The sequence below is a fragment of the Phyllobates terribilis genome, unplaced genomic scaffold, assembly GCF_046119375.1.
Source record: "Phyllobates terribilis strain yellow unplaced genomic scaffold, ASM4611937v1 Scaffold_1__5_contigs__length_1240528914, whole genome shotgun sequence".
In the NCBI taxonomy this organism is placed as follows: domain Eukaryota; kingdom Metazoa; phylum Chordata; class Amphibia; order Anura; family Dendrobatidae; genus Phyllobates; species Phyllobates terribilis.
In genome coordinates this window covers 1,066,089,313-1,066,112,217 of record NW_027362761.1, presented here as the reverse complement: position 1 = coordinate 1,066,112,217, position 22,905 = coordinate 1,066,089,313, and the positions used below count along the sequence as shown (strand labels likewise).

The window sequence follows — 22,905 nt, the reverse complement described above, 5'->3', positions numbered from 1 at the left end:
ACGAGTCCTGGTCCACACTCCATCCTTACCCGGGAGTGGAATATCACACCTCTGGTCTGAGGTGCAATACCCCTGTAGCAGCCAAGCCCTCGGGGTGCTACATTCCCCCCTGGTAAATCACTGCACATCCTCGGGCTGGAAAAGAGCAAAGACAATTCAAAAACATGCAATACTTTTTCAAAACTTTTCACATTAGAAACCAGCCGGCATTATTCAACTTCCCTTTATGGGAAACACTTTCTCTTTACTAGACATTATACTGCACTTTTAATATTACTGGAACTCTTTTGTCATATAACATTTTCTAGCAGCATATAAAACTATTCAGCATATCAAACTTTTTCTGGTAAAACATTTTAGTAGATTCTCTTCTTCACTAGCCACTGTGCAACTTGCGACCAGGTAAAGGTGCAACAGTCCATTTAATTCCGAGGTAGACGTTGCAGTTTTTGTATAAAACCAGTAGGGGGCGCTTTAAGAAGCGCAACTATATTCAAGGGATGGCCGCTCTCAGTCCTCGGCCAGTGGGGATAGGGGAATGGCTGCTCACAGTCCTCAGCCTGGTTAGGGATTAGGGGCACACAGGTAACAGTTCTTTAACAGTTCCATACTAGTCCCAACGGGGACCACACTTCAATCAGCAACAGTTCTTGTACCCTGACGGGTAACTATATACAGTTCCACTTTACCGTTCACTGGTAACGGTGTCCTCCTCGCTCTTCCGGGTAATCTTCAGGTCCGTCCGGACCCTCGGTGTACTCAGTTTCTGGGCGGTACTGTAGTTCCTCTTCCGTGAGCCGGTGAACGTGGAGGGCGTACGGTCCCTTGGCACCCTTGTGCCGGGTGAAGGTGACCACATCACCCGGGTAGAGATCGCGTCCGCGGTGTCCCTCTGGCAGGTGGCTCTCGACGTCCCTGCGGGTGACAAAGACGTCGCCGGGGGTTCGATGGTCTCGGATAAAGCCCCAGCCATGCTCCAGCTGGAACTTTATTAAGGTCCCGTTGACTCGGGGACCGCGGGCGGCTCGGGGGTCTTGTCGGGCCCTGCGCTTCTGCTCCGCGCTCCGGGCCTGCAGCTGTTCCTCTCGGATTCGCCTCTCCCGCCGTTCCCTTTCAAATACCTCCAGCTGTTGACGGCAGCTCTCCTCACGCCGGGCTGCGTCCGCCCGGGTCTCCTGGGTGAACCCCATGAGATTCTCACTGGTGGGATCCCATGCGAATTGAGTGTCCTCCAGCGGGAGCGGAGCGATTTTGGCGGGCTCCGGAGCCGGGATCAGAGGCTCACACACGGGTCGTTCCCTCCGGAGACGGGGGTTGACGTACTCCGGTGGCCACACGAAGGGCAGCCCGTCCGGGCTGGTATGTTGCGCAAAGAGGTCTGCGCCCAGGGGTCGCACCACGGGCCTCGGTCGGGCAGCAGCGCCCGGGGGTACTCGGCCTTGCGACCAGGCCGGGGAATTTCCGGTTGGGTCTGGGGATGGCACTGTTGAGGAAGAGGGCGCTGGAGGGGCAGCGGCGCCCGGGTTCACCAGGCCTTGCGACCAGGCCGGTGGTACTTCCTCTTTTGCCGCGCCCGGGGTCGATGGGCGTGGCGCGGAACAGGGCGTGACCGCGGCTCCTGCCGCTTGAGGCCTAGTTGGGAGCAGTGGCGGCGCGGCAACGGGTGTGGTGAGTAGGGCTTCGGGCTCTGCGACGGGAGGCTGGGGCAGGCTTACAGCTGCTGGGCTCGGGGTGATGACGTTCCCATTACCTGCCTCAATCCTCGCGGCTCCCTCCGCGGCGTCGTCTCCGGCCTTCGTCCCTCCTGCACCATCCTCAGAGGCAGGCGTGCTCCAGGTTGCGGGTGGCGCCTCCTGCTGGCGGGTTCCAGCCTGCCGGGCCATCTCCCTTCTCCATTCGGCCAGCGCATCCTGCTGTGCCCGGACCATCCTCCGGTCCAAGTCCTCCAGCGCAGCCTGTGCACGCTCCGGGTCTCTGGGGAGCTGCGCCAGGATCTCCACCAGGCTGTCCGGCGGTGCGGCCTGCAGCAGGCTCCGGACCAAGGTGTTGGCACTGCTGGACGCTTCCTCCATTTCCGGGTGCGGTCTGTCCAGACTGATCCAGACTGCGCCCTGCCCCACAGTTTTCTTCACTTCCCGCCCCCATTGGGGGTGGTCCTGGGGCAACTTGGTGACAGTCAGTTTCAAGGGCAGCCCTCCCATGCTGATGGACATCTCCACTGCTGCATTCATGGCTGGTGGGGGCGGGCTCCTTCTTTGGCGCCACTCTGGGACCTGGCCCACGATCGGAGGTGGCTTCCTGCTGTCCTTTGGTGCGCACATAATGGCGTCCGCTCTGCCAGGGCGGGAAAAACGGATGAAGATGGCGGGAAACGGTCCAAGATGGCGTCTCATGGCGGGAATCGGCTCCGGGTGGCGGGAAACTTCTGGAAATGGCGGGAGACTTCTTTTTAAGGTACATGTGCAGTTTTCTTCAGGCACGCAATACCCGCTTGTGGCGGGTTGGTAATGATCCTGCCGACTACGCCAAAGTTGACGCGCCCCTGGGCCTGTGCTGTGCAAGGGGATACCCGGAGCCGGATCGCTGGGGGTTGTAGTTCTCCGTGGCGGTGACCCGGTCCGTGCCCAGGGCGGTCAAACCAGTGGCAGTCTATTTGTATTGTAATAAGTGTCCGACTACGCCACCCGTGGATTGCGGTCAGTGGGGACCGCCGCTGCGCTGCAGACCGCTGAGGCTGATGTTGTTTGCGCAGCTGAGTATGGGATGACTCCCCACGGGAGAAGTATTGCCTCAGGGCAGCTAATGTGGATGATGGTGGTGATGGTGTGAGTGTCCCAGTACTGATGGTGCTGGTGCGGCGAGGAACCACAGAGACGTGCAGTTGCAGTTTTCAATGCTTTACTCACAGTTCTTTATCAGGTCACTTGTGCGCAGTTAGGACCGCCCGAGTCATGCTGCGTCCACCAGGTGAGGGACTCGGTCAACTCCCAGGCAATTCCGGAGTGTGGTTCAGAGCTCCCTTCTCTTTCCTTTCTCTGGCCGTCCCCACCAGTGACCCACCTTTGTTCAGCTTCCTCGGGCCTTCTGTTGGCGAAACCTCTCTTCGGTTTCCCTGACCCTATACGGTATGCCTTTCTGGTGGATGTAGTGAGGGGTCGCACCAAGATGTGGTAACAACCTCCGGTCTTTGGCTGAGGAATCTGTTGCCTCCACCAATTTGGGTTCCGGTACCCTGTTCTGCCAACCCTTCACCCTGTATCTCCTCTGGGCATATGGGGTTCCTTCTGTCCTCGTGTCTCTGGGCCTTTCTCTGTGTTCCTTGCTTCCTTTCTCCTCTGTTCCAGTTCCTTTCCTACTTTCCTTTCTGTTCCTTCTTCTCTCTCTCTCTCTCAGGCTCCAGCCTCCTGACAAGGCCTGCCTGCAGAGCAGAGCCCATGCAGGGGCTCTGCTTCCTGTCTTCTCCTCAGACTGTCTCCACTGAACTGAACCCTGATCTAAGATGGTGCCCACCTTTTATACCTCCTTCTGACACCCGAGCCCAGGTGACTTGCAACCAATGGGCTCCTGCCTATGCCCAGAGACCCACCCCTATCTGCTCCTACACCACTGGGTTTCCCTTTCCCCGCCCCACTCCAGCCAGGGACAGAAGCTGTCGTGCCTGCACTTCTGTGGGAGCACCGTTGAGCTGTCCCTCGGAAATGGGGTGTGTGTGGTGCATGCAGCTAAACGAGTCCTGGTCCACACTCCATCCTTACCCGGGAGTGGAATATCACACCTCTGGTCTGAGGTGCAATACCCCTGTAGCAGCCGAGCCCTCGGGGTGCTACACATGGCCGACTGTGATCTGATTTACATGCATGCGGCAATTTTTTTTCTCGGACAGACTCGGCGGGAGGAAAAAATTGGACATGTGCCCGGCCCCATAGAATAACACTGGTCCGAGTGCGATCCAGTCTTTTGTTGAATTGTACTTGGAACGAATATACAGCCGACTGCACCTGTCCTGAGATGCTGCCATTTCCATTCTTATAATTCATTGTACTTATTCGGCAATGGAGACTTTTGGGAGCAAACATGAGATGTGACTGAGGAGGAGCACTGTCTCCTGTGTGACCTTCACACAAGCAGTAAGACACAAGTCCTGATATCCGTGATGAGACCTTCTCCTTATCCCCATGATGAGACCTTCTCCTTATCCCCATGATGAGACCTGCTCCTTATCCCCATGATGAGACCTGCTCCTTATCCCCATGATGAGACCTGCTCCTTATCCCCATGATGAGACCTGCTCCTTATTCCCATGATGGGACCTGCTCCTTATCCCCATGATGAGACCTGCTCCTTATCCCCATGAGACCTGCTCCTTATCCCCATGATGAGACCTGCTCCTTATCTCCATGATGAGACCTGCTCCTTATCCCCATGATGAGACCTGCTCCTTATCCCCATGATGAGACCTGCTCCTTATCCCCATGATGAGACCTGCTCCTTATCCCCATGATGAGACCTGCTCCTTATCCCATGAGACCTGCTCCTTATCCCCATGATGAGACCTGCTCCTTATCCCCATGATGAGACCTGCTCCATATCCCCATGATGAGACCTGCTCCTTATCCCCATGATGAGACCTGCTCCTTATCCCCATGATGAGACCTATCCCCATGATGAGACCTGCTCCTTATCCCCATGATGAGACCTATCCCTATGATGAGACCTGCTCCTTATCCCCATGCACCTTGCAGAGCTCCTTGTGTGAGCAGAGGCAGGAAAAGAGAAGCAGCAGCAGCAGCAGCAGCACTAGCAGCAGCGGTCCCCGCCCCCTCCTGTCCGCGGCTCATCCTGCCTCACTCTCTGGAGCTGCCAGTGCTGGGGATCACTACAAGGAGTCGGTCCTGCATCCTGCTGCTGCCGGCTCCGGGCTGCCGACACTTCTCTGCTGTCCCCGGGCTCGCTGGCAGGCGGCAGAGCTGCAGCAGGACGGTATGGAAGGGGCACAGCCTGCCAGCCTGTGCAGCCGGAGCTTCCATGGTGGCAATGCTGGGCACTGACTGCAGAACACGGCAGGTAATTCATGCAGAAAGCGGCTCGTAGTTTAGTGTTTGCTTCTAAAGGAGAAGGAGATGAAGTAACACTGTGGAGACGGGAGAAGTGTCATTAATAGCCCAAATATGTGTTCAGTGTCAGAGCATCTAGTGATGCCCCATAGATGTGTGTGTATAAGTATCTGGAGGGTATAGGTATAAAGGGGGCAGTAATAGACCATGTATGTGTATCTGTAGGGTATAGGAATAAAGGGGCCGGTAATAGACCATGTATGTGTATATGTAGGGTATAGGTATAAAGGGGCCGGTAATAGACCATGGATGTGTATATGTAGGGTATAGGTATAAAGGGGCCAGTAATAGACCATGTATGTGTATCTGTAGGGTATAGGTATAAAGGGGGCAGTAATAGACCATGGATGTGTATATGTAGGGTATAGGTATAAAGGGGCCAGTAATAGACCATGTATGTGTATCTGTAGGGTATAGGTATAAAGGGGGCAGTAATAGACCATGGATGTGTATATGTAGGGTATAGGTATAAAGGGGGCAGTAATAGACCATGTATGTGTATCTGTAGGGTATAGGTATAAAGGGGCCAGTAATAGACCATGTATGTGTATCTGTAGGGTATAGGTATAAAGGGGGCAGTAATAGACCATGGATGTGTATATGTAGGGTATAGGTATAAAGGGGCCAGTAATAGACCATGTATGTGTATATGTAGGGTATAGGTATAAAGGGGGCAGTAATAGACCATGGATGTGTATATGTAGGGTATAGGTATAAAGGGGCCAGTAATAGACCATGTATGTGTATCTGTAGGGTATAGGTATAAAGGGGGCAGTAATAGACCATGGATGTGTATATGTAGGGTATAGGTATAAAGGGGGCAGTAATAGACCATGTATGTGTATCTGTAGGGTATAGGTATAAAGGGGCCAGTAATAGACCATGTATGTGTATCTGTAGGGTATAGGTATAAAGGGGGCAGTAATAGACCATGGATGTGTATATGTAGGGTATAGGTATAAAGGGGCCAGTAATAGACCATGTATGTGTATATGTAGGGTATAGGTATAAAGGGGCCAGTAATAGACCATGTATGTGTATCTGTAGGGTATAGGTATAAAGGGGCCAGTAATAGACCATGTATGTGTATCTGTAGGGTATAGGTATAAAGGGGGCAGTAATAGACCATGGATGTGTATATGTAGGGTATAGGTATAAAGGGGCCGGTAATAGACCATGGATGTGTATATGTAGGGTATAGGTATAAAGGGGGCAGTAATAGACCATGGATGTGTATATGTAGGGTATAGGTATAAAGGGGGCAGTAATAGACCATGTATGTGTATATGTAGGGTATAGGTATAAAGGGGGCAGTAATAGACCATGTATGTGTATCTGTAGGGTATAGGTATAAAGGGGCCAGTAATAGACCATGTATGTGTATCTGTAGGGTATAGGTATAAAGGGGGCAGTAATAGACCATGTATGTGTATATGTAGGGTATAGGTATAAAGGGGGCAGTAATAGACCATGGATGTGTATATGTAGGGTATAGGTATAAAGGGGCCGGTAATAGACCATGTATGTGTATATGTAGGGTATAGGTATAAAGGGGGCAGTAATAGACCATGGATGTGTATATGTAGGGTATAGGTATAAAGGGGCCAGTAATAGACCATGTATGTGTATCTGTAGGGTATAGGTATAAAGGGGGCAGTAATAGACCATGGATGTGTATATGTAGGGTATAGGTATAAAGGGGGCAGTAATAGACCATGTATGTGTATCTAGGGTATAGGTATAAAGGGGCCAGTAATAGACCATGTATGTGTATCTGTAGGGTATAGGTATAAAGGGGGCAGTAATAGACCATGGATGTGTATATGTAGGGTATAGGTATAAAGGGGCCAGTAATAGACCATGTATGTGTATATGTAGGGTATAGGTATAAAGGGGCCAGTAATAGACCATGTATGTGTATCTGTAGGGTATAGGTATAAAGGGGGCAGTAATAGACCATGTATGTGTATCTGTAGGGTATAGGTATAAAGGGGCCAGTAATAGACCATGTATGTGTATATGTAGGGTATAGGTATAAAGGGGCCAGTAATAGACCATGGATGTGTATATGTAGGGTATAGGTATAAAGGGGGCAGTAATAGACCATGGATGTGTATATGTAGGGTATAGGTATAAAGGGGGCAGTAATAGACCATGGATGTGTATCTGTAGGGTATAGGTATAAAGGGGCCAGTAATAGACCATGTATGTGTATATGTAGGGTATAGGTATAAAGGGGGCAGTAATAGACCATGGATGTGTATCTGTAGGGTATAGGTATAAAGGGGCCAGTAATAGACCATGTATGTGTATATGTAGGGTATAGGTATAAAGGGGGCAGTAATAGACCATGTATGTATGTGTAGGGTATAGGAATAAAGGGGGCAGTAATAGACCATGTATGTGTATATGTAGGGTATAGGAATAAAGGGGGCAGTAATAGACCATGTACGTGTATATGTAGGGTATATGTATAAAGGGGGCAGTAATAGACCATGTATGTGTATATGTAGGGTATAGGAATAAAGGGGCCAGTAATAGACCATGTATGTATGTGTAGGGTATAGGAATAAAGGGGGCAGTAATAGACCATGGATGTGTATATGTAGGGTATAGGAATAAAGGGGCCAGTAATAGACCATGTATGTATGTGTAGGCTATAGGAATAAAGGGGGCAGTAATAGACCATGTATGTGTATATGTAGGGTATAGGAATAAAGGGGGCAGTAATAGACCATGTACGTGTATATGTAGGGTATAGGAATAAAGGGGCCAGTAATAGACCATGTATGTATGTGTAGGGTATAGGAATAAAGGGGGCAGTAATAGACCATGTATGTGTATATGTAGGGTATAAGAATAAAGGGGCCAGGAATAGACCATGTATGTATGTGTAGGCTATAGGAATAAAGGGGGCAGTAATAGACCATGTATGTGTATATGTAGGGTATAGGAATAAAGGTGGCAGTAATAGACCATGTACGTGTATATGTAGGGTATAGGAATAAAGGGGCCAGTAATAGACCATGTATGTGTTTATGTAGGGTATAGGAATAAAGGGGCCAGTAAAAGACCATGTATGCGTATATGTAGGGTATAGGAATAAAGGGGGCAGTAATAGACCATGTATGTGTATATGTAGGGTATAGGAATGAAGGGGGCAGTAACAGACCATGTATGTGTATATGTAGGGTACGGTTATGAGTATATGGGGGCAGATATAGCCCATGTTGTATTTATATATAAGTATATGTAGGGTATAGGTATGAGTATATAGCCGTAGATATAGGCCGTGTATATAATTATAAGTAGCATATAGGGGGCAAATATAACATGTGTATATATATGTACAGTACAGACCAAAAGTTTGGACACACCTTCTCATTTAAAGATTTTTCTGTATTTTCATGACTATGAAAATTGTACATTCACACTGAAGGCATCAAAACTATGAATTAACACATGTGGAATTATATACTTAACAAAAAAGTGTGAAACAACTGAAAATGTGTCTTATATTCTAGATTCTTCAAAATAGTCACCTTTTGCTTTGATGACTGCTTTGCACACTCTTTGCATTCTCTTGATGAGCTACAAGAGGTAGTCACCGGAAATGGTTTTCACTTCACAGGTGTGCCCTGTCAGGTTTAATAAGTGGGATTTCTTGCCTTATAAATGGGGTTGGGACCATAAGTTGTGTTGTGCAGGAGTCTGGTGGATACACAGCTGATAGTCCTACTGAATAGACTGTTAGAATTTGTATTCTGGCAAGAAAAAAGCAGCTAAGTAAAGAAAAACGAGTGGCCATCATTACTTTAAGAAATGAAGGTCAGTCAGTCTGAAAAATTGGGAAAACTTTGAAAGTGTCCCCAAGTGCAGTTGCAAAAACCATCAAGAGCTACAAAGAAACTGGCTCACATGAGGACCGCCCCAGGAAAGGAAGACCAAGAGTCACCTCTGCTTCTGAGGATAAGTTTATCCGAGTCACCAGCCTTAGAAATCGCAGGTTAACAGCAGCTCAGATTAGAGACCAGGTCAATGCCACACAGAGTTCTAACAGCAGACACATCTCTTCAACAACTGTTAAGAGGAGACTTTGTGCAGCAGGCCTTCATGGTAAAATAGTTGCTAAGAAACCACTGCTAAGGACAGGCAACAAGCAGAAGAGACTTGTTTGGGCTAAAGAACACAAGGAATGGACATTAGACCAGTGGAAATCTGTGCTTTGGTCTAATGAGTCCAAATTTGAGATCTTTGGTTCCAACCACCGTGTCTTTGTGCGACGCAGAAAAGGTGAACGGATGGACTCTACATGCCTGGTTCCCACCGTGAAGCATGGAGGAGGAGGTGTGATGGTGTGGGGGGGCTTTGCTGGTGACACTGTTGGGGATTTCTTCAAAATTGAAGGCATACTGAACCAGCATGGCTACCACAGCATCTTGCAGCGGCATGCTATTCCATCCAGTTTGTATTTAGTTGGACCATCAATAATTTTTCAACAGGACAATGACCCCAAACACACCTCCAGGCTGTGTAAGGGCTATTTGACCAAGACGGAGAGTGATGGGGTGCTACGCCAGATGACCTGGCCTCCACAGTCACCAGACCTGAACCCAATCAAGATGGTTTGGGGTGAGCTGGACCGCAGAGTGAAGGCAAAAGGGCCAACAAGTGCTAAGCATCTCTGGGAACTCCTTCAAGATTGTTGGAAGACCTTTTCCGGTGACTACCTCTTGAAGCTCATCAAGAGAATGCCAAGAGTGTGCAAAGCAGTCATCAAAGCAAAAAGTGGCTACTTTGAAGAACCTAGAATATAAGACATATTTTCAGTTGTTTCACACTTTTTTGTTACATATATAATTCCACATGTGTTAATTCATAGTTTTGATGCCTTCAGTGTGAATGTACAATTTTCATAGTCATGAAAATACAGGAAAATCTTTAAATGAGAAGGTGTGTCCAAACTTTTGGTCTATACTGTATATAAGTGATATGATATGTAGGGTATAGGTATGAGTATATTGGAGGCAGTACTAGCCCATGTATGTAAGTATAATATATGCAGTGATATATAGGGTGTAGGTATGAGTATATAAGGGCCAGATATAGCCCATGTATGTATCTATACAAGTATAATGAGTGCAGTGATATGTAGGTATAGGTATGAGTATATAGGGTGTAGTAATAACCAGGGCTGTGGAGTTGGTAAGCCAAACCTTCAACTCCTACTCCTCAATTTCCATGACACTGACTTCAACTCCACAACTCCGACTCCACAACTCCGACTCCACAACTCCTACTCCACAACTTCGACTCCCTCATACATGGCTCATGTTTAAGTGATAAATTTACTGTAGCACAAATTCATCTCAGCTAAAAGTCTAGACTCTTAGATCAGGAGTAGGACAGACATTTATAGGACATTTCATAACTTTCCCAAATTCTTATGAAAAAATATTCCCCACAAACTGCATTGAATTACTGTACCCAATTTATTATATATTTTAGGAGTTGGAGTCGGTCCATTTTATACCGACTCCGACTCCTCCAAAATGGGCACTGACTCCGACTCCATGACTGCGACTCCACAGCCCTGGTAATAGCCCATGTTTGCATCTGAGTATAGAGCATGCAGTGATATGTTATATAGGGTATAGACTTGATTGCATAGGGGGCAGTAATATGTGATGTATGTATGTGAGTACACAATGTGCAGTGATATGTGATGTAGAGCAGAGGTCCCCAACCGCCGGTCCGCGGACCAGGACCGGGCCGTTGGGGTTTTTCAGCCGGTCCGCGGGGAGAGGGGGCCCCTCCAGCCTCCAGCAGGGCCGCCATCAGGGCATGACTGCCCTGACTCCAGTATGGGGCCCGGCCGGTAGGAGCCCCCTCGGAGCCCCCCTCTTGTGCGTCTCTCTCCTCATGGGGCCCCCGGCCGCATGCTAAGCGCCGGGTCCGGGACATCTTAGCGCTGCGCTGCTGCGGCAGCACCTTCATGATTCCCCTGACTTCCGGTCATGTGACGGCGCCGTCACATGGCCAGAAGTCAGGAGAACCAGGTGTCAGCGATTTGGACGAGCGCCAGGATTCTGCAGGGATCGCATGGGGGTAAGTATAACAAGTTTTATTTTTTTTTTAAATACAATTAACTAGGAGTGGGGGGAATGGGAGATGCACATGGGGGGAGGGGAGAGATGAGAGATGCACATGGGGGAGGGGAGAGATGAGAGATCCACATGGGGGGGAGGGGAGAGATGAGAGATGCACATGGGGGAGGGGAGAGATGAGAGATCCACATGGGGGGGAGGGGAGAGATGAGAGATGCACATGGGGGAGGGGAGAGATGAGAGATCCACATGGGGGGGAGGGGAGAGATGAGAGATGCACATGGGAGGGAGGGGAGAGATGAGAGATGCACATGGGGGGAGGGGAGAGATGAGAGATGCACATGGGAGGGAGGGGAGAGATGAGAGATGCACGGGGGGTGAGAGATGCACGGGGGGGTGAGAGATGCACGGGGGGGATGAGAGATGCACGGGGGGTGGATGAGATATGCACGGGGGGTGAGAGATGCACGGGGGGGATGAGAGATGCACGGGGGGGATGAGAGATGCACGGGGGGTGGATGAGAGATGCACGGGGGGGTGAGAGATGCACGGGGGGGTGAGAGATGCACGGGGGGGATGAGAGATGCACGGAGGGGATGAGAGATGCACGGAGGGGATGAGAGATGCACGGGGGGTGGATGAGAGATGCACGGAGGGGGATGAGAGATGCACGGAGGGGAAGAGAGATGCACGGAGGGGATGAGAGATGCACGGGGGGTGGATGAGAGATGCACGGAGGGGGATGAGAGATGCACGGAGGGGGATGAGAGATGCACGGGGGTGAGCTGCACATGGGGGGGTGAGAGATGCACATGGGGGGGTTATGTTTACATAACTTTGTTGCCTTATGAAGGGCGGGGGGGGCCCCAAAAAATTTCTTGCACAGGGGCCCACTACAGTCTGTGTCCGCCCCTGGGATGAAGTAAATGCAGCTGAACAGCAGCTGTCAGGACAGCTGCCCTGTCCTGCTGCAGGGCGTGATGGGGCCTCAGTGATGCGGCTCCTGGCACAGCACATTATGTGGGGCTCCTGGCATAGCTCCTGGCGGGGACCTGGTCTACACTATATGATAAGTATGCACTAAACTCCAAATCCCTCCATTACCCCGCCCCCATATGACCAAAGCCCCGCCCACCCCACCCCCTCCTTGCTGGGCCATGGAAAAATGATCTTGCTTCAAGCCGGTCCCTGGTGCAAAAAAGGTTGGGGACCACTGATGTAGAGTATAGGTGAGATGTGAGTATTGAGAGTTCAGTAATATCCAATGCATGTATACAAGTCATATATTACCGTATTTTTCGGACTATAAGACGCACCTAAGTTTTAGAAGAGGAATATAGAAAAAAAAATGTAAGCAATAAATGTGGTCATGATGCACTGTCATGGGGGAGGGGATCTGCTGCTAACACTGTTATAGGGGTAATAGCTCCAATTCTGTACTAATATCCCTCATCCTGGTATGCGTGGCACCCCCCTCATCCTGGTATGCGTGGCACCCCCCTCATCTTGGTATGCATGGCACCCCCCTCATCCTGGTATGCATGGCACCCCCCTCATCCTGGTATGCATGGCACCCCCATCATCCTGGTATGCATGGCACCCCCATCATCCTGGTATGCATGGCACCCCCATCATCCTGGTATGTATGGCAACCCCCTCATCCTGGTATACATGGCACCCCCCTCATCCTGGTATGCATGGCACCTCCATCCCCCTCACACAAAAAAATAAACACTTCTACTCACCTTTCTTCCCTTTGCTCCAGCGTCGCGTCCTGCTCTGCTGCCAGCACTGATCTCACTGTGTGAGTCACGCATGATGTCACTGCCATGCGCGCTCACACAGGGAGATCAGCTGCCGGAATAGTCACTGCTCCCCAAGACCAGGACTATTGGCGTGGAGATCAGTGACTTCACTCTCCTTAATAGCGGGCGCACACTGTAGCTGTGCCGCGGCTCCTGCAGCTGCCGGGCAATCGCGTGTGCCCGCTTTTAAAGAGCATGAATATTCACTCCCTCTCCACTCTCATGGGCATGGAGAGCAGTGAATATTCATTTTCTTTAGCAGCTGCTCCAAAATTTTGGAGTCAGAAAAATTCGGTAAGTAGGGTACAGGCGTGAGTATAGAGGGTGCAGTGATATCTCATGTGCGTGTGTAAGTATAATGTGTGCAATGATCTTTTATGTAAGGTAAAAGTATGAGTTTAGATGGTGCAGTTATAGCCCGTGTATGTACAGTATGTAAGGATAAAGTGTCCTGTGAGTGATATGTTATATAGGCTTTAGGTATGATTTGCCAGGGTGCACTAATAGCCTATGTATGCCTTGTGTGTAGATATAGGGCGCAGTGATATACTATATACTGTATATGCAGCTATGGGGAGTGCAGTAATATCATACACATGGCTTGGGTATGGATATGGAGGCTGCAGTGATATCTCATATATGGTTTGGGAATGAATATACTATGAGCAGTGGTTGTAGAGCATTGGGCTCTAACTTGTGGGTCTTTAGACCATCTGGGAATTCAGGAGTCGTAGTTTTGGCGAGTCAGAGGGTGAAGACCACACGTATAGCGGGGGTATTGATATCCTGAGTACGTCTAGGACTTGGCTAGGATGATATTCTATGCATGCCATCAGTATAAGTGCAGCGAGTGCACTGATGCATCTCTTTGACATAAATGTAGAGAATACAGTCATATCCCATGCATGTATTTGGCATGCTTCCTGGGTGCAGTAATATCTCATGCATGTGTTGGATATGGGCATAGAAGGTGACATAATATCTCATGCTTGTCTTTGGCATTAGTGTACAGGATGGTGTGATATTCGCTGGGCAACGTGGGAGTCATATTTTTCTAATACTTGAGGAGCCAGTGGATAAAGACCACAGGTATAGAGGCTGCCATAGTATGGGCAGAGACTAGAGGGTACTGAGATATCCATATCTTTGGTAGAGGAGGCAGGAATATCCCATGCGTGTTTGGTATAAATTTATGTTAAATGTTAAAAAATAATAATATCCCATACATGAATATCAAGAATGCATTAATAATTCATGTGTAGAATGGATATTGGCATAGAGGTTATAGTAACATCTCTTGCATGACTTTGGTGTAAGTTTACAGGATGCTGTGAGTGCACAGTCATACTTATGTGTAAGTGATGTCCCATGTGTGAGTGTATGTTATAGTCAAGACTTCCATACTGATACGTGAGTGTACAAGAGCTGCTACTTCCCCTTTATTTCTTTGTGATATTTCTTGGTCCCAAAGAATTGAGTGACACCCTGTGCGCTGCATGTAGGGTGAATAGTGGCAGGCGCTGCATGTTGGGTGAATAGTGGCAGGCGCTGCATGTAGGGTGAATAGTGGCTGGCGCTGCATGTAGGGTGAATAATGGCAGGCACTGCATGTAAGGTGTGAAGATCTGAGATTTTGGGTTGTAATAATCACCTAGGCAGGTTAACGATGCAACAATATTTTATTCCTTGCATCCAAGGTTTTACAACCACTCCAGGTAAATGGCCAAAATATTTGCCCCCAGTCCATAAGATCCCCTCTCCGGGGCGGTAGTTCCACTGTCTTTGTATCAGGCAATACTCACTGTCTACCAACTTTTGGTTGGCCCACAGATTTCGTATCTCCAGCCAGTATAGTCTGTAGCCACATTCCACACTCCTTCAGACGGCAGATAAAAACGATAGACGCACAGGTATCCAGTAGCAAAGGTCCTTAAAGCGCACCTGTCTGCAGGATTGTGCTCAGTAAACTACACTGCTCAAAAAAATAAAGGGCACACTTAAACAACATAATGTAACTCCAAGTCAATAACACTTCTGTGAAGTCTACCTGTCCAGTTATGAAGCAACACTGATTGTGAATCAATTTCTCCTGCTGTTGTGCAAATGGAACAGACAACTGGTAGAAATAATCGGCAATTAGCAAGATACCCCCTATAAAGGAGTGGTTCTGCAGGTGGTGAGCACAGACCATTTCTCTGTTCTCATCCTTTTTGGCTGTTGTTTTGGTCACTTTTTCATTTTGCCATTGCTCTCACCCCTAGAGGTACAGTAGCATGACGCGGCGTCTACAGTACAACCCACAGAAGTTGCTCAGGTAGTGCAGCTCATCCAGGATGGCACATCAGTGCGAGCTGTGGCAAGAAGAGTAGCTGTGTCTGTCAGCACAGTGTCCAGAGCATGGAGCTGATACCAGGAGACGTGGAGGGGCCATAGGAGGGCAACAACCCTGCAGCAGGACCGTTAGCTCCTCCTTTGTGCAAGGAGGAACACTGCCAGAGCTCTGCAAAATGACCTCCAGCTGGCGACAAATGTGCATGTGTCTGCACAAACGGTTACAAACCGACTCCATGAGGGTGGTATGAGGGCCCGACGTCCACAGATGGGGGTTGTGCTCACAGCCCAACACCGTGCAGGACGCTTTGCATTTGCCACAGAACACCAGGATTGGCAAAGTCGCCACTGGCGCCCTGTGCTCTTCACAGATGAAAGCAGGTTCACACTGAGCACATGTGACAGACGTGACAGTCTGGAAACGCCGTGGAGAGCGATCTGCTGCCATCCTCAACATCCTTCAGCATGACCGGTTTGGTAGTGGGTCAGTAATGGTGTGGGGTGGCATTTCTTTGGAGGGCCGCACAGCCAGAGGTAGCCTGACTGCCAATAGTTACCAAGATGAGATCCTCAGACCCATTCTGAGACCATATGCTGGTGCGGTTGGCCCTGGGTTCCTCCTAATGTAGGAAAATGCCAGACCTCATGTGGCTGGAGTGTGTCTGCGGTTCCAGCAAGATGAAGGCATTGAAGCTATGGACTGGCCTGCCCGTTCCCCAGATCTGAATCCGATTGAGCACATCTGGGACATCATGTCTCGCTCCATCCACCAATGTCACTTTGCACCACAGACTGTCCAGAAGTTGGCGGATGCTTTAGTCCAGGTCTGGGAGGAGATCCCACAGGAGACCATCTGCAACCTCATCAGGAGCATGCCCAGGCGTTGTAGGGAGGTCATACAGGCACGTGGAGGCCACACACAATACTGAGCCTCATTTTGACTTGTTTTAAGGACATTATATCAAAGCTGGATCAGCCTGTAGTGTGTTTTTCCACTTTAATTTTGGGGGTGACTCCAAATCCAGGCCTCCATTGGTTAATAAATTTGATTTCCATTGATGATTTTTGTGTGATTTTGTTGTCAGCACATTCAACTTTGTACAGAACAAAGTATTCAATGAGAATATTTCATTCATTCGGATCTAGGATGTGTTATTTGAGTGTTCTCTTTATTTTTTTGAGCAGTGTACATACACTTGTCGGATGGGCGACATTACACTGATTAAAATGATACCTTGGTTGATGAAATCCATCCTGTGGTTCTTGTGTAATCTTTACTTTCAGTTTGGACATAATGATATGCTCGTGCTTTGTGGTGGCCTGTGGGGGGCGCTCTATCTAGTTCTCTACTTGCATATTAATTTGTATGCTCTTATGACAGCTCACTGTGCCTTCACTTACCTGCCTCCTATTTTACCTAGCCCCGCACTACTAGATGCATTATGTAAAATAGGAGGGAGGTCCATGAAGGCACAGTGAGCTGTCATAAGAGCATACAGATGAATATGTAAGCAGAGCTCAAGATAGAGCGCCCCCCACAGGCCCGCCCCGAAGCACAAGCATATCATTATCTCCAAACTGAAAGTAAAAATTACACAAGAACCACAGGATGTATTTCATCAACCAAAGGTATCATTTTAATCCGTGTAACGGCACCCACCTGACAGTATATGTAGTTTACTGAGCACAATCCTGCTGACAGGTGCGCTTTAAGAAAATTAATCAAATCCAGTCAACATATCCCACAACTGTAGCACGTTTATCCAGCCCAGTTGGCGACCGATCTCCAAACTCTATAGGCCATCCATCCATGGGCTCCAGGACCTCAGCCTAGATCCACTCCCTTCGATGTCATTCCACCACCAACTCCTTGACTAAACATGAGGCTTATTGTCCTCCCTTCCTGGGATAAGCCCCCTGGATGGTCAGAAGTGTTCACACCCTTTCCCTTAAACATTTGCTTTTAGCTCAAAGAATGAAGAATATTGCAGAAGCCTATCACCTGGGACTCCATGTGAGACCCCCTGTGGTGGCGGCTCCTTTTGGTCTACTATCCCCATCCATACAATAAGGGCCCCGTCACACTAAGCGATGCAGCAGCGATCCCGACAACGATACGACCTGTCAGGGATCGTTGCTGCATCGCTAATACATCGCTGGTGAGCTGTCAAACAGGCAGGCTCACCAGCGATCAGGGGAGCAGCAATATCGTGGAAAGAATCGTTCCACGATGTCCTGCTCCCGTTACCAGCCTGCTGCAAGCAGGAGCAGGCTGGTAACTATGGTAAACATCGGGTGCCTCCACGCACCGTAGCAGAGTGGTATCCATGGTAAACAGCGGGTTACTAAGTGCGCGCGTGCCCCTAGTAACCCGATGTTTACCATAGTTACCAGCCAGATCGTTGGTCCCGCTGGTCACACACAGCGATGTGTGCTGGCCAGCGGGAGGCCAACGACCAAAAAATGGTCCAGGACACTTTGCAACGATCAGCGACCTCACAGCAGGGGCCTGATCGTTGCAAAGTGTCACACACAGCGACATCGCTAGTGAGGTCGCTGGTGAGTCACCAAAACCGTGACTCAGCAGCGATATCGCTAGCGATATCGCTATGTGAGACGGGGGCTTAAGACCTGGCTGAGAGAACAATGACTTGAGGCCCCTGAGATACTGATGAGATTAATGGAATGTTTACTTTACATTTCATTTAGCAATCTCCTGTCTGACCTTATCTGTACATAAGATCCACCCAGCAGGTCTCCCCCTGCTTACTGTCACTGAATGGAAGCATTGATTCCTGAGGCTGAACTGATGAGCAAGCAAATCTCTAATAAAGCACAGCAAGCAAATCTCTGATAAAACACAATGATAGGATCGACGGAACTGGTGCTCCGTGCTGGAAAAAGTCTGCATCCCTTAGAGCCGTGCACTCCGCGCCACGTGCATTGGTCCAATAGTCTTAGAACAAGGCCAGCTCCTCACATAAGGTGAACAGTGTCAGGCGCCGCACGTAGGGTGAACAGTGTCAGGCGCCGCACACACTTTCTGTGAGATTAATGACAGTATTTTGCTATGTAAGTCAAAGCCTAGTGAATGAACTGAGAGATGTGACCTCTGAAGCATGGCATAGTTTATTGTCGGGTGCAGGTGACCTCCAGGGACATACACAAAGGTCATTCTAGTAGTAGAAAAATTATGATTTATTTACCAAGAACTGAGGCTTTAAAATCTCCAGCAGCTGCTAAGTGATTTCTCAGCATTTATCTGGCACAGATGATGTTAACCACGCAGGACATGACCATGTAATAGTCTGGAAATGAGGAGATGATTTAATAGTGAAATATATAATTAATAGGAAACCTTTATAATTCAGTGAGAGTGTTTGGGCATTTGGTAAATGACATAAGACTATTGCAGCGAGGACGCTGGCAGCAGATGTCTATTGCAGTCCAGTCACATTTGGGAAATCATTTGGCTGTGTGCTTCTATTTGTGTCTACCCTCCAGCATTGTGTGGCTAAAAATATTTTCTGCTTTATTCAAGGAGCACATGCAAAAATCCAGGTGTTTCTAGACAACATGACCCAAAGGGATTAGACGGGATTATGATAAAAGGTGTAGTCCAGCAACCACTACGAGATAAGATATTGTGGATGGCAGTTGCCGCAAGACTGTCAAAGGTTATACGACTTCATTCATATCACGTGTGTCGTACAATTTAAATTCAGTTAAGGAAACGTGGCTGGGATCCCAAGTCTGATAATCCTTCACTATAACATTAAATGGTCACGGTCGTTTCAACAAATTTTGCACAAATCAATAGCAGAAACTTTGTAATGTATGAGGATTCTGATTCATTTTCTGCTTATCAGTCGCTTTTTCTCCTCCACTGCCTTTTGTATTCATCATCCACTCTGGAAAACAGTTAATCTCAGTTTTGTTCAAAAGAATTCTATGAAGTGGGGGTAGTGAGAAAGCAAGCAGAGGCAGGCAGATTATACTGAAGTTAGTGATTTAGATTATTTCAGAGCTGGATTCACAGCTACATTGCTCAGTGTTGCTGTGTAATGTACTCTATGGTGGTGCTGCTACTTCTGAATGCCAAAATGCTGGATACTGTGTTACGCTGAGTCACTACTCACGGGCAAGTCGTGAGAAAGGGTAGTTCGAAGGTCCGAGGTCAAGTTCCAGGAGGGCTCGTAGTACAGAGGGGTAAGTCAAAGGCGTGGTCAGGAAACTGTCCGGGGTCAAATGCCAGGAGGGTGTGTCAAAACCAGGGGGTACAACAAACGGATAGTCAGAGGTCAAATCCGGGGTCAGATGCCAAGAGGGTACGTCAAAATCAGAAGGGGGAATCCACAAGAATAGTCACGACAAATCCTAGGTTTGGCAACAGGTTCAGAGGAAAGAGACACAGAACTAAGCTAAAACATCCAGCTAAGCAAAGCTACAACTGACACAGACTACCACCAGGTAGCCAGCTAAATACCTTGCAAATGATTCAGGATGGGAGACACCTGGGGGAAAACGCCTACAGACTAAACCAGATGGACAGCAGGGCTTCAATCAAAATGCTGACAGCCCAGCACAATCCAGATTCCATAGGGCGGCTGAGCTGTCACTCACAGCGTCCCTAGGCCACAACCAGTTATGAAACCATGACAGATACAAGTCATGTATGGTCAGAAATCGTGCTATTCCATCTATACACAAATACGACCGCCTATTCTAAAAAGTTACCTGAAATGAGTGATGCGCATAAAATTGGCTTATTCCTGCATTATAACACAGTCCTTGATGTTCTGGAAAATAATTTCTTATAAAAGGCAAATTTTTATGTGTAGATTAGCCAGGGCTAGTCTTGTTTTAGATCCCATAATCATATCCAAGAGGGGCGTCCTTCTAACAATTCTCAGCATTTTAAAACTGTCGGAGAGCTCGTCTGCTATTATTCCTTTCAAAACACAATATTGATTTTGTTTGAGTGTGTTTTTGGATGAGGCCTCATACAGGAGGCAGCTCAGGGGAACCATGAGATCCCTCTGAGTCCTTCCTTAGTACTGAGCAGCTAGGAATCCACCATTTGGGGCTTCGACAGTCCCCAAAGTACCTTCATGGGTGAAGACCTAGTGCTGCGCCGTATGACATGGAGACGTAATATGGCTGTGTACATGTGGCCTTGCCTACAGGCACCCTAACAGAGTGGTCCACTATGACAGCCACGTGTACACAAATTCACCCTTGTAGGAATGTCTGTAGCCGCCCAGAGAAGCAATAACACAAATATGCACTAGATTTATTAGATAGAACAGTGGTACATAATATGGAACTGCTGGAGTCGTGTTCCTGTCGGCTCCATCTTGTTCGCTCAGGATAACATAAATTACTTATTGTAGCTATAACATGAGATGAAATTGGACTTTTGTGTTTCATTCCCTGCAGCCTTGATAATTGTATATTTTCCTTTATGATGGTCGATGTGAAATCATTCACTATAGAGATTAGAAAGGCGTGGGTGGTTTCCTGAATCTTTGCTGCGTATGGCATGGGTGGGCAAACATTTCTGACATTTCAGCTACTTTTTGTCAAGCACCAGAAGCGAAAGAAGGACAAAGGACTGGGCATAGTGACGTGAAAGGTTAATGTGGTCCTGTATTATTCACCCAATGTTCCTGGCAGTAGGCTCTGTGTGCCATGCTCGGTGCCCCGGACAGTTGGCAGCAGTCACACATTCCTCTTACCATCCAAGTGACCTGCATAATACTGATGACCCACAAATGTCCCGTCTAAAGGCCTTTACACATTAGACAAATGTTGGCAGAGCCAACCAACCATGTGATATGTTTGGGGGCTTCCCAACTCTCCCCAACAGATGATATCACTGAAGATAAAGATCAGGCATTTGAAAATTTCAAGGGAAATACCGGTAGGTCTAACAGCGTCTTTCTCCCCGCGCTCGGCCTATTGAAAATACAGCTGAGTGTTCTGGTTTATGGGGGAGTTGGGAGAGATAGTTGGCCGACGGTTATCCCATGCGTATGAACGCAGTACAAGTAAATGGGGTCTTCAAAATCCAATTTACAAATTGCGAAATTAAATCTGCATGAAAATAAGAATACAGTACCGATATCAAATCTGTAGCCTGCTCATTCCTTTACATTTCAGATTTAACCCAATTCTATGCTTTGTAATGAAATAGCGTGAAATCCACAGATGAAATCCATAGGAACACATGTGGATTCTGTCACAGATTTGTTGCGTATTTTTCGTGGATTTATGTCGAAATCTGCCTTGGAAACATTCTGAGACATACAGGTGCATCTCACTAAATTAGAATATCATCAAAAAGTTAATTTATTTCAGTTCTTCAATACAAAAAGTGAAACTCATAATATATAGAGTCATTACAGAGTGATCTATTTCAAGTGTTTATTTCTGTTAATGTTGATGATTATGGCTTACAGCCAATGAAAACACAAAAGTCGTTATCTCAGTAAATTAGAATACTTTATAACAACAGCTTGAAAAATGTTTTTAAAATCCGAAATGTACTGAAATGTATGTTCAGTAAATGCACTCAATACTTGGTCGGGGCTCCTTTTGCATCAATTACTGCATCAATGTGGCGTGGCATGGAGGCGATCAGCCTGTGGACCTGCTGAGGTGTTATGGAAGCCCAGGTTGCTTTGATAGCAGCCTTCAGCTCGTCTGCATTGTTGGGTCTGGTGTCTCTCATCTTCCTCTTGACAATGCTCCATAGATTCTCTATGGGGTTAAGGTAAGGCGAGTTTGCTGGCCAATCAAGCACAGTGATACTGTTGTTTGTAAACCAGGTATTGGTACTTTTGGCAGTGTGGACAGGTGCCAAGTCCTGATGGAGAATGAAATTTCCATCTCCAAAAAGCTTGTCGGCAGAGGGAAGCATGAAGTGCTCTACAATTTTCTAGTAGATGGCTGCGCTTACTTTGGTCTTGATAAAACACAGTGGACCTACACCAGCAGATGACATGGCTCCTCAAACCATGACTGATTGTGGAAACTTCACACTAGACCTCAAGCAGCTTGGATTGTGGCCTCTCCACTCTTCCTCCAGACTCTGGGATCTTGATTTCCAAATGAAAATTGGAACTCTGGGATCTTGTGGAGTGTGTTAATGACTGCCTTCTGGACATCTGTCAAGTGTGCAGTTTTCCCCATGATTGTGGAGCCTACTGAAACGGAGTAAAGGACCTTTTTAAATGCTTAGAAAGCCTTTGCAGGTGTTTTTTGTTAATTATTTTAATTTACTGAGATGACTTCTGTGTTTTCATTGGCTGTAAGCCATAATCATCAACATTAACAGAAATAAACACTTGAAATAGATCACTCTGTTTGTAATGACTCTATATAATATGAGTTTCACTTTTTGTATTGAAGAACTGAAATAAATTAACTTTTTGATAATACTCTAATTTAGTGAGATGCACCTGTACTATTTATTCATGATGACTGAGACCCTTTAATCAACTAATTGGTGTGGGTGCTGGGAGTAGAATGTCCTAATATTATTTT

At 47.7% G+C, this 22,905-nt stretch overlaps 1 protein-coding gene across 2 annotated transcripts in view; it reads left to right on the top strand.

The window, feature by feature from the left end:
• Positions 1-4,712: 4,712 nt before the first annotated feature.
• Positions 4,713-22,905, top strand: part of TRMT9B (tRNA methyltransferase 9B (putative)) — a 57,580-nt gene continuing 39,387 nt past the window's right edge. For both annotated transcript variants that reach the window (XM_073645436.1, XM_073645435.1), the window contains exon 1: positions 4,713-5,064. The gene's annotated coding sequence lies outside the window, so the exon portion shown is untranslated. The remainder of the gene's footprint in view (positions 5,065-22,905) is intronic.